A 15,613-nucleotide genomic window follows, 5' to 3' on the forward strand; every position below is an offset into this window, starting at 1 on the left:
AAATCACTCACAGAACCTATATTCCAAACATACATGTATCAGCCTTGGTTTCTGACACACACATAAAAACATACATCCAAGAACCTCTGTCTTACACCTTTAATATCTACAGCGTTCATTCTAAAGTCTATTTTGCCCATTCAACCAAAGATAAATTTTCAACCTCTCCCCGCTATATATGAGAAATACTTACTGTAGACAAAAGGATTCCATTTTCTTTCTGGGAATATTCTCCACCCTTCTAGAGAACTCTTCTATGCAGTGTGCAAATTCATTTTCTGAGTTTTACAGTCACAAAGCTCTTGTGCCACGGAGCCGAATGTAAATGAAATGGCCTGGCCCTGCAGCTGCCTTCAGAGCGCAGCTCACCTCAACCATGATACAGCTAATTGTTAAAAATGGTGGCTGAGACACTTTCCATACATTAAATTAAGGAGCTCTGATAAAGATGCTGGCATCCACCCACTTCAGACAAAGGAAAATAATTTGCAACTGTACCAAGGCACGGATAATTGAGTCATCTCCCATACAGGGTCAGCGTGAGAGGTTTCCTCCATCTTTACAAAATGCAAACCACAGCTCATTGTCTCATCTCAGAATCAATTCCTTGCAATGCTGCACTGGGTGAGAGTTTTAAAGGAATCTTAGTCGTGGGTAAATCCAGACCTCCAATGCCGAGAAGAGCAAAATTCTCAGTTCCTCTCCCTTCCCTGAGTAGCTCTCCTCCATTCCCCACTTGACAGCTCCTCAAGTCTTCCTATTGTTAAGAGTACAGAAAGTCCCCCACCTCTGAAGGGAGCTAAATCTCTCAACTAGGTGAGCAATTTCAAAGTCCCTGCTTCGGAAAGAAGTCCAGACCCTACAGGTCCCATGATACAAATACATTCCTTGGGATAAAAAGCTATACATCACTGTCTTCTCCTGCTGTTTGTAAGGGAAGACAACAAGCAAGCTGCTTTTTAACACTGAATCAAAAACATTTTCATCTCTGATATTAATCAAGGTATTAAAAGTGTTAGAGGCAACATTTATAATTTCATTACCTTCCAGATAATGCTTTCACGACTTAGGAAGTTTCCATCTCATGTACAGAAATCACATTCTCTATACCAAAAATGTGAAATATATTGAAAGGACTTATACTCTTTTGAGGATAAATTTAAGAAAGAAAAAGTAACTATCTTAATTGAAATTGCCTACATGTGATAATACTTAAAAGTCCACATCTTTGGTGTTACTATTTAATTCTTCCCATTTAAAGCCTTATGCTAAAGCATTTCCTGTGAGATAATCCCAAATACCTCCAATAGTACTTTTTCCCTATAACAAAATATAAATGACTGAAATAAGGAATCCTACACAAACACACACACACACAGTCACCTAAAAATCCCAAAGGATCTGGTTTTAGCAAAGAAATTCTATTTTAATGTTTTACCTCATATAAGAATTCTGCACTTTACATGCATCTTTCAAAAAAATCCTAAAGAAAGTCCATACTACTTACTACTTGAAGTCTGCAAAAATCCGAAATAACCAACTATTTAAATCTTTAAGCAAATACCTCTCTGCCCCACCCAACAGATTTTTTTTTTTTTAAGAACAATATTAGAATGACAAGGCACAAATCTGAACAATTCTCAGGAGAATCAAGTACTTTTTCTATCAAATAAGTTAAATCCTCTGAATTTATCTTGAAATTTTAAACAAGCCAAGCCCTTGTCTTTCAAAGGTACTGCAACAACATGCTGTCACTCTATTTACTAGGGTGCATTTATTTTAATTTCTTTACAAAACAGAGACAATCCTACCTGCAGCTCTCAAATTTTAGGAGTTACAGACCGGTCGATGCTGCTGGTCACTGCAGCTCTTCCATACCTTCTATGTGGGATGGGCTCCACCGGAACCAGTGCTCAAGTTTTTCCCACTCCAGATAGCCAGAATTTGGGGGGGGGGGAGGGGGGAGAGGAAAGGAGAGAGGAGAGGGAGGGAGAGGGGAGAGAGAGAAAGAAGAAAAAGGAAAAGAGAACACTCTGCAAATGTTGATATGACTGAAGCATTAAAGAGTCCAATTAGACAATGAGATTGCAGGGTCCCCTCAAAAAGGGTACACTGCAGCCCCTGGGGCACAGCATCATCATTCGTACTGCTCTACACAAATTCAGAGAAGTCAGCCATCGGTTTGAAAGCACAAACTGATGGGAGTAACAGTTTATAGGTTACAGAAGGGTATTTTATTGTTAACGGACTGTACCAAGTTAAGATTTAAGAGGGGGAGAGACAACATGTAGCCAAGGAATGCTATGATACTTTTTTTTTTTCTCCGACCCAAGCCACTGCAATTACTCTGATGTGAATTTTTGATGACTTCCGACATCTTGCATGGTTAATAATTGCTTCAGCTGTCATGTTCGGTTAATGTGGAAAATGCATTTGCTGCATTGTGATGCAGTGCTGTGGCCACAGATTGTAACACCAGTTGTGAAGCTGGTCCCTTAACTGAGCAGCAGGAATTTGCACATGCCATGATGCTAAAATAAATGGTAGTTAAAAGATTTTATACAGCAGCAGACAGATTCTGCCATTTTAGCCTACAGAATGTGTAGATCCAACATACACAAGCATCTCATATCGCTGTGCCCTCGTCAATTGTACCGTCCTTCAAACAGAACAGTAAATTCACCATCTTAAATGTTTGGCCTCTCAGTAGTTAAAAGATTTCAATACTGTTTAAATAACTATTCAGATTAATTATAGCTTTGAACAGAACTGAGGCTATTTGCATTTCAGGAATATACAGCCAATGAAACTGTCAGTGACACAGGAAAATGCAGACCTTTTATTAACATATGCTCGGCTCAACTGTCACTTCTTTGTACAACATTTAGGGAAAAATATATGATGTGTAAGTAATGAATATTCCCATTCTACCGTAATGGTTTTTAAAAGAGCTCCTCAGACAGGGATTTTTTTTTCCTCCATGTTTTAATGTATAACCTGAAAATTAAAGACTACATTAAAATACCAATATAATGCTTTTCATTGTCACTAAAAGAAACTCAGTGCAGCAAACAACTGTGCAATTGAAGGAAAGCTTGTGAAAAAGCAAAGATCAAACCACACGAAGAACCAGGCATCAGATGATTAAGCTCAGGCCAGTCAGGTAGTGAACTGTCATTATGGTGCAGATTGAAGGAAAAAAAAAAAATACTGCGAGAAAGACCCTTCCATCTTCAAAACAAAAAACACAAACCCCACAATTGCAATCTGTTGGTTGCAAAACCAACACCTATACTGCAGAACCAGAATGACACATGATATTTGCCAATTCTGTCATATATTTTTATACAAGTATTAACTTGGCTACTTAGCATCTAGAATTTGGCTACCTAAGCTTCTTATTCATCTACAATCATCATTTTGGTATTTAAAGAAACAGAACAAAGTTTTGTTGCTTTAAAAGAAAAACAATTAAAATAATTAACTTATATTTCTTATATCAGAACTTTAGCCAATTAAATGCTCAGAGTTGAAATGTTGCAGACATTTCTGCCTTTATTAAAAAATAAATAAATAAATAACCGAAAAAGAATGTAAAACACAGGAACACACGGGTATCTGAACAGTGCATAACAAGGAAAGAACTTCTGCTACTAACATAAAAATCAACTCATGATTTCCTTTGTTTTATTCATTGTGATAGCACCAAATGCATAATTTGGAGGTGCATGTGTTAACAAGCACTGTAAAGCGGAAGAGCATTCTAGTTTTGTTTCTTCCCCTAACTTAAAATTAACTGCACCAACAGTGCTATTAAGTGCCATAGCAGATGTCAGAGTAGTTGCAGCTAACATTCAACAATTCAAGCTTTTTGTTGTTGTTGTTCCAGACCCAATACAAGGTACCATTAGCAGTTCGGAAACTGCAGGAACGTGTGTTGGGGGTAGCTCTGAAATTAACCAGGCTCAGCTTATGCTCCAATTACTGAACAAAAGACAATCCTGGGGGACCTCTCTCTGAACCAGTGCAAGAAGCAAACTCTTTTGTTTCTGATCAAATAAATACCGCACTGGACCAGAGGTCGGTATGCAATCGGAGTCTCTGCCTGGGAATGGAAGGGGCAAGGAAAAAAAAAAAAAAAAAAAGAACCCCAAAATCCCCGTGTGGTTAAGTCAAACCATTTCAGTAATGGTTAAATCCTATTCCCGGGGGAGACATCTGAAGTTCACTATAGGCGAATGAGAAAACCCCCCTTTCATTACTAAAATTAAAAAAACAAAACAAAAAAGACCCCACCTCATTTGAGTCCCTATTAAGACATTTTTCTCCAACAGTACGGACAACAAATAAATTAAGAGGATATTTCTTTATGCTAGGATCAATTGTAAACCAGCTCAGACTCTGTCTTCCTCCAATCTATGAGTATGCCAAGGAAACCAGATGCAGACTATTCCAACTACAAAGGACCCTGGAGCAGAGGGTATAGAGAAGTGTTAACTAACCTGCCTCAGACTCCAGGTGCCTGAATATGTACGTGGAGGTCATTAAAAAAAATACTGAAAAGAAGCCACCTTACAAAGGAGGTACTTCTCCACTTGTTTTATCACTAGCTGAACATAAAGTGATCAATTCCTAAATGTTTATTCGGTAGTCCATTATTTTTGTTTTGGTTTTATATAGACCTAAGCACCAAAAACTAGAAGAAAAAAGGAGAGGTTACTAGGGGACCTAGCAGTTATTAATATAAGAGATAAAAATGGGCTTGCTTATACAAATGGAAATAATGTCCGATCTTTTTATCAAAGGGATCGACACATTTCCAAATCCTCTGTGCACTGTACCATTCTTAATAACAGCTAGTTGTACATCAGATACACACTATATAAAAAAATCTAGACACCCAAAAGTACAAAGACAGATGGAGCTTACCACCCAAAGTGGATTAAGGTCTCTGTATTTGAAAGATATCTTAATTTCAGGTGAGGGCCTGAATTCCTAAATAGTATTCTATGCAAAATCCAACAAAGCATGCCTTTACATAGTTCCTTAGAATTCACTGTAATGAGAATCTTCCATAGAAAAGCTTCAAGTTTGTTATTTCTATTTCCATCTCTCTACAGATTCTACCAATCAGTCCATAAAAGAACTTCTCAGCAAAGTACACATACAGGAGAAAGATGTTTCCTAAAAAAGTAGGACACTTTATCCAACTTAAGGTATCCAGATTCCAAAGACCCTCTGACCCTTCATGTAGCAGTTAACTGGTTTGAAAGATTTCTAAATAGAGGAAAAAAGGGGTGGGGGGGAGGCTAGTTCCAATTTCCTTAGGCCCACACTTGAAACACATCAAAGATGAGACATTTTTGAAGGTGTGGCATTAGTACTCCTTTTTTCCTACCTATTATCATTAATAAATAAGATTATAGAACAGAAAAGGGAAGCCATTGAAATTCTGTGGTTTAAGTAGAATTATAATCATAATCACCAGGTGAAATTATCATGTTCAAGTGAACAACTATAAAGCTCTAACGTACCCTGCATACTGCAGGGCTTTATCCAGAAATCAAAATCTGACAGATCCCTGGTGAGCTCTGTTCTACCTTCTCCCAGGTTCACAGGGCTGCTGGGAAGATAAAGTAATATCACTGGTGGTTAAGTGCTTTTAAGAGTTAAGAATGAGAGGCCACGTGAGGCTGGGCAATTACTGGGCCCTACCCCCTAGCCTTCTGAGGCATAGCTGGACCCCAGTTCCCCTCCCCGCCATCCCCAACCTCCTCCTGGCTCCTTTCTCCTCGCTGAGACCTTGTTCCCTTGCCCCATGCCATACAATTCCCCTCCCATACATTCATTTTTACTGCCACAATTCTTACCTCTGGACCAGTGGCTCTGGAAAATTCTGTCTGGAGCTATTTCCTGAACAGTGCTTTTTATCCCATCTCTAAATGTTTCAGGGGCATTTCCATGGGGATGTCTTGCCAGAACATCAAAAACTGAAATGAAATCTCAACTCTCAATCCAGTTAATCTTCCTAACTTCTCTGCCTCGACCAATAACACCAACCCTTCTCCTCGTTACAAACTTCAAGTTATTTCTGAACATCCTTCTTAAGCCCATCAGGCACCAAGTGTGGCAGATGTTTTATTCCAAGCATCTCTCACACATCTTTTCCCCTTCTCACCAACCAACCTGGTCCTGGTGTCATCACCATGGCTGGGTTATTACAATTGTCTCTGAACAAGACCTCGGCAGGTATCCCTTCTACTGGCCAAGCCAACTTAGATGTGTTTCCACAGCCCCCTCCCTTTCTCCTTGACATTTACCTGCTCCAAAACTTTTGACAGCATGTACTGCCTACACTGCATTGCTTGGCAGTCACTCCTTCCACATCTGATACCCCCTCCCTGACAGATTTCATTTCTTAGCACATAACTTCTGTTCTCACCTCCCTGACTTTGGTCAGGCTATTATTCTCATATCCTCTTTCACTTCCTGCAAGCTAAGCTTTCAAAGGCCCATTCAAATCCTCTCTGTTCTAGGTGGTCTTCCCCAACTACCCCAGAATTCACTCATCATTACCCATTCCTCTCCTGTGAAGTCCCATGTCATCGAGAACCTCATATCATTCCCACTCAATTCTGCCTGTCATTTTACACTCTTTTGGACAGTTTGATCCTATTATAGCAATGTTAGTCAGTCTTGACTCTCCAGGTGGAAGACAATGAACTTATGAATTTATGTTTATTCTAATTATCACCAGTGCCTACCACAGTGTTGTCCTTACTGGGCACTCAACAAAAACACTTCATTGATTTTTATCAGTGTTCACTAGACCCCATGCAGGTAGACAAAGGCAACGACTTCAAGGGGAGCTAAATACTATTTTTGCATGTTGTTTGTTCTTTCAAATCTCTTTAGCTCCCTGAGATCACTGCAGCCTTAGGTAGTAAGACAGATGCTGAGGTGGTTCTTGGCCAATGTGCAGAGGCACCAAACTCTTCTCTGTGACTAAGCATCATTACCAACAGTATTCAATTCCCAAAGTCGGCTTCCTTCTCAGTTGCATCCAGTGCCAAGGAGGTTCAGGGAAGATGAGATGGTCCTGGCCCAAAGTCAGTGGCGTGGCATTCACAGCTGATCTGTCCTGACAAATCAGCTGAGAATGAAAAAGCAATCTGCTAATTTTATCAATGACATTTCACCTTGAGTACTGTTTTGAGTGAGGGCCGCTAGATTTAGGCAGTCAATAAAAATCAGCTGATTTCTGCATGTCATTATTTAGCAGTAAAACAAATTGAAGTTCCTTCCCTGTTGCTCATATGCAAACTTGTCTGCCCAAGGGTCAAGAAAAAACAGAAAAGAAAGCTCCCTCTGCATTGAGGAGCTGATGAGTTTCTGCTGCCCCAGAGCAGAGTTCTGCCTCTGGAATGTCTATAAACCAAAAAGGGTGGGAACAGGGTTTAGAAGTAGGCCAAAACTTAACACACCAGGGTGAAGTAATTTCGGAAGTAAAATTTCCACTTTAAACACTTTCTCAGGAAGCAGTTCCCCAGTAAATGCAGTTACTAATGGGAATAGGCTAAAAGAGGAGGAGGAAGCATCTCCCCTCAAGTATTCCTCCAGGGCAATTCACCGCAGTCCCAGATTTCAGAAACTCAGAATGAGGAGAGCTCTGTCAGTCTGTCTGTCTGTCTGTCTGTCTCTCTCTCTCACACACACACACACACACACACACACAATATATATATCACAGTATCTATCAGGTCTCAGTATTTAGATAAAGGGAACAAGTGATTTGGCAAGAACTTGTAGACTACATGAAGAAGTTCTACCTCAATTAAAAAATACATGAAATAATAAAGTATATGAAGACTCGGAGTCACAGCCATGAAATTTCAGGGATAATTCATTTCCCCTGTGGCACAGATTAAGAAAATAAGGGACGGAGAGGGGCGCCTGGGTGGCTCAGTCGTTAAGTGCCTTCGGTTCAGGTCATGATCCCAGGGTCCTGGGATCAAGCCCCGCATCGGGCTCCCTGCTCCGCGGGAAGCCTGCTTCTCCTTCTCCCACTCCCCCTGCTTGTGTTCCTGCTCTCGCTATCTCTCTCCCTGTGTCAAATAAATAAATAAAATCTTTAAAAAAAAAAAAAAGAAAGAAAGAAAATAAGGGACGGAGAAACTCAAATTCTGGCCAAGGTTACAGAGTGACCTGGTCTAGGTTCTGGGTTTCGGTTCTGGGTTTCATGCTACAGAACTCTTTGCACAGCACTATGAGACACCATCCCAAGAAAAACTGCTCATGTACGTATTTGAGTCCCAGATTCCATGGAATCTTAAGTTATCAAATGGGGATAATGGTGGATACAAAAGAAGGGCATCTAGCTTACTAGTTCTTATTACCAATGTACTTTACACAACAGATGTATTTCTTACCAGGTTGATTGTAAACAGAATTCTGTTAAACAAATTCTATTTTAAATTCAGTAGGGAGGCTGTTATTTGAAGGAATACTAAAACTAAACATCACCCCAAGATTTCTCTTATAAATGCAGATATTCAGAGTTTGGATTTGCTTACTGAAGCAAGGTTCATCATGTTATTACTGTTATTTTAGAAAAGAGACACTAATTTAACTTTCATGTAATTTTTTTCCTGCACATATTTTCTATTTCTACTATTAATTGGAAAACACTAATAAGATGGGAAAGTGATTAAAAAAAAAAAAGACTTCTCAATAGAAAGAAAAGGATTACTAAAATTATCCAATCCTCAACAACTTAAACAGGAAAAAACTGTATTTATTCCATTACCTGGTCAGATTTTCAAATTCACTGCCATGCAAAATAGAGTTCCTGACATTCTTCTATGAAGGAAAATTGTAGGCAGGATTCTAGTTTCTCATTAATCCTTATTATAAAGTTCAATATGGCATTCCTCAAAGCAAGAAATAAATTTTGGCATTAAGACCTAATAAAATTAGGGCGCCTGGGTGGCTCAGTCGTTAAGCGTCTGCCCTCGGCTCAGGTCATGGTCCCAGTGTCCTGGGGAGTCCCACTCCCCCTGCTTGTGTTCCCTCTCTCGCTATGTCTCTCTCTGTCAAATAAATAAAATCTAAAAAAAAAAAAAGAAAGACCTAATAAAATTATACTCAAGGATGCAAGCCTTAAGAAAATTATAAAAGAAAATAACCAGAATAAAAATTGTACAAGAATAGCAACAAAATAAATGTGAAAGAGAAAACATGGCGATGCCCCACAGGATGCTTGCCATGCAAGAGGGGCCGGAGAGGTAAGAGGAGGCCTTGCCTTCCACCCCACACCGCTTCAGGTCAGGACAGACAACCAAGGCAAGCCAGACAGTGCCTTATAAGACACCCGGTCAGGTTTTCATCTCTGTACTTCTTACCTCTACAATAGGAACGCAAGGATTTGCAATTCTAAAACAGTTTTATGAAAATTAGGCTGATTTTAAAACCTGCTTTCCCCACACCCTTCTCTCCACCAGCCTTCCAGCAGTGACACGGGTGGAAATCATTTTAAAAACAATGGTCCGGTTTTATTAACATGCTTCTTACCACTAAGTCCTCCAGCAAACTACTAAGGTGACTAACCCATTTCCAGTTCTACTACTTTGCCATCTCGCATCCTTAAGTTGATATTGGGGTATTCCAAGTAGCCAAATCCCCTCAGGTAAACCTAAAAACACTAAAAATCTACTAAAGATGGCGACCCTATTATATCCACTTAGGGGGCTTAACAAAGCATCATGCACAGGGGTAAGTGCTCAACGTATATTTATTGAATAACCTATAAATTGTTGAGGGCTGTTATTCAGAAGCTCTGGAAATGTCTACATAAGAGTGCAGACTATCACCACCCTTCTAACTGTGGTGTTTTTTGGCAAATTTACACCTAGAATGAAATCAGAAGTGTTCCTGTAAAGCTGGCTACCTATATAGTATTCAAACTTAATCCAATTAAGTTCTATTTAAGCCTTACTAATGAAATGAGTATGATGAAATATGGGTAAAATACCTCCTTAAGGCTACTTACATATGATTTCTAAAAGGAAGAGGTAATGAAGTCTAGTGGAAAGCATACTGATGTTGGAGTGAGAAGAAGTCGGTTCTAGGTAGCCCTACACAAGTCACTCACTTCACGTCTCGGTTTCCCCATCTATAAAATGGGGAACTGCCACAAGACCTACCTGAAGTAAGAACACTATGTGTATCTTCAGCTGCCTATACAACAGAATTACTCTTCAAAACAAAGAGAAGCCATTTCAAATGATTTCTAAGACACAGGCTTTGCACATTTTAATACATTTTTCAAATATGCAGACTGATTTAGACATTTCCAAGGAAATAGTTATTCTGCCTCTCTGCTTTCGCTCATGGCATCTGTTGTTACTAGCAGAGAAGGAAAAGTAAAATCTAATGTCATTAACAGTAGACCCAAGAGTCCCAGCACTCACTCAATGCAGGAGGAGGGCACACAGTGAAGCAAATGAAAAGGTAAACAAAATGAGGATGAGAGGAGCTGAAGAGAAAGGCAGAGAAAATCAGGTTAATGAATAAAAACAACAAGTCCATCTTTCATCTCTCCTGGCTCCTACTGATGGCAGACGGTGTATTTAATCTGCTGAGAGACCAGATTTAAGGCCTCCCTTTGGCATAGTCCATCCATGAATTATTAACGTTTGCAGAAGCAACAGCACATCCGCTCACAGCGATCAGAGAGGATAATGATGATTAACCAAGATGGGATTATTAATCCCTCCACTTCCCTTTCCTGTCTCCCTCTCTCCTTCATTCCCCTCTGGGCTCTGACTGCTTTTTTAGGCAGTGTATTTTGAGCTACAGCCTCAGTATCAGAGTCGATACCTCCATAGTGAAAGAGTAATCAATGACCAATTATAAGTCGTAAGTTTTTAATATATACAAGTTTTTCAGATATATTTTATTGAGCACTGTGTCCTTGATGAAGCAAAGATACAAACGAGGGTGGTTACAAATTCCTTATGGACTCAAACACTCAAAAGATAAACACACTGCTCTGCAGCCTCAAAGTTCAGGGTTGGTACACAGGTGGATGAAGTTTAAAAGTTGGCAGAGATGGCTAGAAAAGCAAGATTTACCTACACTAGACTTCTGTCATCACTTAATCCAGTTGATCTCAAACTGGAGGGCTTGTTAAACAGATTCTGGGCCTCACCTCCAGAGATTAGGATTAAGTAGATCTGGGGTGAGGCCTGAGAATCTGCATTTCTAGTAAGTTTTTGGTGATGCTCATGCTGCTAGTCTGAGCATCACACTTTAGAATAACCAGCAAAGAGCTTCTTTCTGTTTGTCAAAGGCATTCAGCGCATGAGAGGAATGGAGAAGGAAATTAAAACCAACCTGAGGCAGACAACTAATACAAAAACAGAGATGAGATTTGCAGTTCCTTTCCCTTCCTATCTCCCAGGGAAAAACCTAGATGCCTGAAGGGCTCTGCAATATGTCTCCTGCTCCAAAATAAACCCCGTTCCATAACACTCCTCCTCCCCCACCAAAAAATGAGGTAGTAGGATGAATAGTTAACAAGTGGTGAAGAACACATATGAAACTGGGGCTAGATTAATTTCTAACTTAATTCCTAAAACATGAGAAACAAAATCAAATATTCCCCGTTCTTTGGTCATTTTCTTCCCCATCACTCCCTCTTCTTAGGATTTGGCTTTAATGTATAATCAATCCTCAAAAAGAATGAATAAGTCGTAACACCCTCACCCAAAACCTTAGTTTGCTATGTACAGAAAATTCTTACACACCCTCAATATCAAGCTGAGTCAGGCACCAAAAAAAATGAAAGCAGAATATTACCAGAAGCTATTAGGAAAGGGCCCAATATAAGGAAACACACTTCAGGGCACCCATTAGAAGACTAAAACATAAGCAGGTTAAATAGATGGATAAAACTAAATACCACATCTTTGGGGTTTGCAAATGCAACTGAAAACACAAGTAATGAGAGCACATGAGGAAGAGGCAGCCAACAAGGCCAGGCTCGCACAGAATCCATCTTTCCAGCTGACCCAGCTCAACCACACACCTAGCCTAGGTTCACTCTACACTGCAAGACAGTTGCGGAGTTGCATGCTGTAAGGCTGCAGAACCATTCTAAAAGCCATGATTTCACAGCTAAGAGATGCTTGGAAAAAAGGAGGTACACTCCCCCATTAGCAATGGCTGCCTCTGATGGGACAGCCAGTTTAAAGGGGTCGGGGGGGGCGCCTGGGTGGCTCAGTTGGTTAAGCGATTGCCTTTGGCTCAGGTCATGATCCTGGAGTCCCGGGATCGAGTCCCGCATCGGGCTCCCTGCTCAGCAGGGAGTCTGCTTCTCCCTCTGACCCTCCCCCCTCTCATGTGCTCTCTCTCTTTCTCTCTCAAATAAATAAAATCTTTAAAAAAATAAAAAATAAAAAAATAAAGGGGTCAGGGGAAGGACAGAGGGAGGGATGCAAAGGACAGAAGGAAAGTGAGAACGAAAGAAGACAGGAGAAAAGATAAAAAGAACAGACAAAAGGAATGGAAGGGAGGGCAGCCTAAAGGAAGGAAGGAAACCGGGAGAGAGGAATAGAAAGCAAAAACTGGAAAAACAAAAGAGAAAACCTCCCGCCCTAATCTGCTCTAAACCCTCATAGTCTAGTCCACCTAAAGTTCCAAATAGGACATGTGCTCCGGTTTGCCACTTCGCATTTGCTTGCCACCAATGACCTACTCGGACAGCATAAACCAGGTTGACTGGCTCTATCCAGTGAGCCAAGTCTCTAGAGACTGAGCCCCTTCACATAAAGGGCATCTGGAAACTATTCAGGGGCAGCAACAAACATCAGTATCATTTTTGTTCCAAAGTGTACTCGGATGGGAAAAGTGAGGTTTGCCACCACTCAGTTTATGGTATTACTCTTCTAAGTAGCATTTTCATCCCTACAACTGATTTAGTTAACCAGCAAAGCTTTCACATGGAAGGGAATAAATGGAAATGTCACAGGTAAGAGGTCTGACAGAAAAGACAGGACCAAAACATCAAGAAATGACCAGTGACAAAAGAACTAGCTTAGTGTCTTTGCAAAAAAACAAAATATAATAATAATAACAACAATAATAATAATCTGGAATTTACCTAACCAGTCACCCCCTGATGCCTTCCTCAGCAAAGCATGATAATAACGATACAGGGCAAGGAATTAAGAAGTATCTGGGTTCAAGTTCCACATTTTGATAGTAAGTAATCTCTCCATCTTGGTTTCAGTATGTTCCCCATCATCTAAAAAGATGATGCCAACACCCATTCAACCGATTCCACCTCAAGGAATAAGACAGTGATGGGCAAAGCCCACTGCAAGTATCACACAAATGGAAGAAGTATTGTGGTGTGCCACTCAAAATCCACATAATATTTCTGGCCTATTATCTTCCCCTGTATCTTCCAAATTAGGACAAAGTCACAGATAACCATTCTTTCAAATGGTTGGAGGGAAGCAGCAAAATGACATAATAATTACTCATGAAACCGGCATGTCTCAGATCTCTTTTCACACATTAGGAAGCTTTTCCATTACAGAATAAAGGAAAAGACTATACATCGTTTTATAAGAATTAACCAATTCTGAACTATGAGGGTCATTTTAATAGCCGATCTCTAACACATGCTTCATGGACTAGTTCCTCACCTCCCCGTTAAATCTATTTTCCTTGTCACTCCAAACAGATGTTCTATAGCCTCAAGTACCTAGTCCAAACAATATAACACTTCCAAAATGGTGGCTGTTCTGACAACTTCGACGGGCAATATGGCAGTCAAGACAGCATACTTGGGGGCCACTTTCCAAGTTCTCTGAATTAAGCTTGTCTTACTTTTGTAATAAGGGGGAAAAGTGAATTTTCTCTCCCAAAGCCATTCAGTTCCCAACCACACTCTCAAAATCCCAAATTTAATGTTTCCTTGTCATCTAACTCCCTCAGCCCCCACCCTCTCTTCCAGTCAAGAGGTGTCGAGGTTGATGAGAGACGATGGACTCTGAAAAACAAACTGAGGGTTCTAGAGGGGAGGGGGTGGGAGGATGGGTTAGCCTGGTGATGGTTATTAAAGAGGGCACGTTCTGCATGGAGCACTGGGTGTTATGCACAAACAATGAATCATGGAACACTACATCAAAAACTAATGATGTAATGTATGGTGATTAACATAACAATAAAAAATTAAAAAAAAAAAAAGAGGTGTCCAGGTTGTAAAAGAAGAGGGGAAAAGTCTTTTGCAGACAGTGATTACTTCTCCTCTAACCACTCTGAGCCCAGCTCCCTCTGTAAGCAGAACACTTTACCGGCCCCTTGGCTAGATTCTAGTTCCAACTTCATGCTAGGAGAGTGGCACAGGGCACAAGCTGAGGGCCACTTACATGGGAGTGCCTAACTATGGCCTACTCTGGAACACCATCATGCCTTTTCAGTTCCCTGCTTGGTCTTCTCTTCAAGATTCTGTTACGTTAGTCTGCATTTATTTGTAAGAGCCAGTGAGTCCGAACTGTACCAATCTGCGTGACTCCAGGTCACCTCACTTTTATGTTGTCTCCTAGAACTAAATGAGTAATTTGCTGTAGAGAAATCCTTTCCTGTATTCTGGAGCACACACAAAGTCGAGGGCCTTGTCTGTGTCTATAAAAACCAAACACACATAATACCCTTAGACAGCCAAATCATATTATAAGATGCAAGATTTCAACATTCTGGCACACTGCCAGAGCTTAATGGCCAGTCAGACGCTAAGTAAGGAAATGGGTCTGCATTAAACCTACAAATAAGTCAACAATCAATAGTTCAGGATTACAGTAAAAAACTTGATGTGCCCTTTAAATTGCTTCTAGCATCATTCTTCTAACTCAAGCTCAGCTTCAGAAGCAAAACAAAACAAAGATGATCAAGCAAGAAGCTGAACACAACCTATTTTCACAAGAACAAAGACTTGGCATTTCGAAACTAAAAGCTGCTCCAAGATTTCACAGAAACCCTTTACAGTATACCTGTAGGGCAGCAAACCTGAGAAATAATAGGCTGAGCTTTAGACAGTAAATTAAACTGACAGCTCAGCAAGCACAAAACTATGGCAAAAAAGCAAGCACCTGGAGATAAACGGATAAAGGGTGTTTGGCCTTCCCGCAAAACTCATCTCCCCCACCCCTCCCAAAACCAGCAGGGCTTTGTATAAAGGTTTAGAAAGCATGTTCCAGCTTTTTCCCACAGTCAACATTATTTCACTACTAAGTGTATGTAAATAAGAGCAATGCCCACCACATCCATTCACTGTGGGCTTTCTACTCTTTATTTTGCTCTAAATGAGCAATCAATGAGCAATATTTCTATTGAAACACTTTCACTACTTTCCTCTTTCAAATATATCTTGAAAATTCACTTCTTTACTAAACAGTCTTGATGTACAATGAAATTTAAAACCCAGGGGACTAAGGGCACAGTATTGAACTCAAACCAACATAAGGGAGTTCAAATCTGGCATATCTAGCTTCTGTAGGCCTTAGGTTTCCCATCAGTGAAATACGGTTAACAATAGTACCCACTT

At 40.2% G+C, this 15,613-nt stretch overlaps 1 protein-coding gene across 3 annotated transcripts in view; it reads right to left on the reverse strand.

Annotated features, from left to right (window-relative positions):
• The window catches only part of NUP93 (nucleoporin 93), a 109,871-nt gene that overhangs the window by 52,917 nt on the left and 41,341 nt on the right, over positions 1-15,613 (reverse strand). The window contains exon 1 of one of the 3 annotated variants that reach the window (XM_078063100.1): positions 1,812-2,194. The exons of 1 other annotated variant lie outside the window; for it this stretch is intronic. The gene's annotated coding sequence lies outside the window, so the exon portion shown is untranslated. Of the gene's footprint in view, positions 1-193; positions 696-1,811; positions 2,195-15,613 lie in introns of those variants that run through there. One more of the 3 variants, XM_078063101.1, reaches the window with a different exon arrangement.

The sequence above is a fragment of the Halichoerus grypus genome, chromosome 15, assembly GCF_964656455.1.
Source record: "Halichoerus grypus chromosome 15, mHalGry1.hap1.1, whole genome shotgun sequence".
In the NCBI taxonomy this organism is placed as follows: domain Eukaryota; kingdom Metazoa; phylum Chordata; class Mammalia; order Carnivora; family Phocidae; genus Halichoerus; species Halichoerus grypus.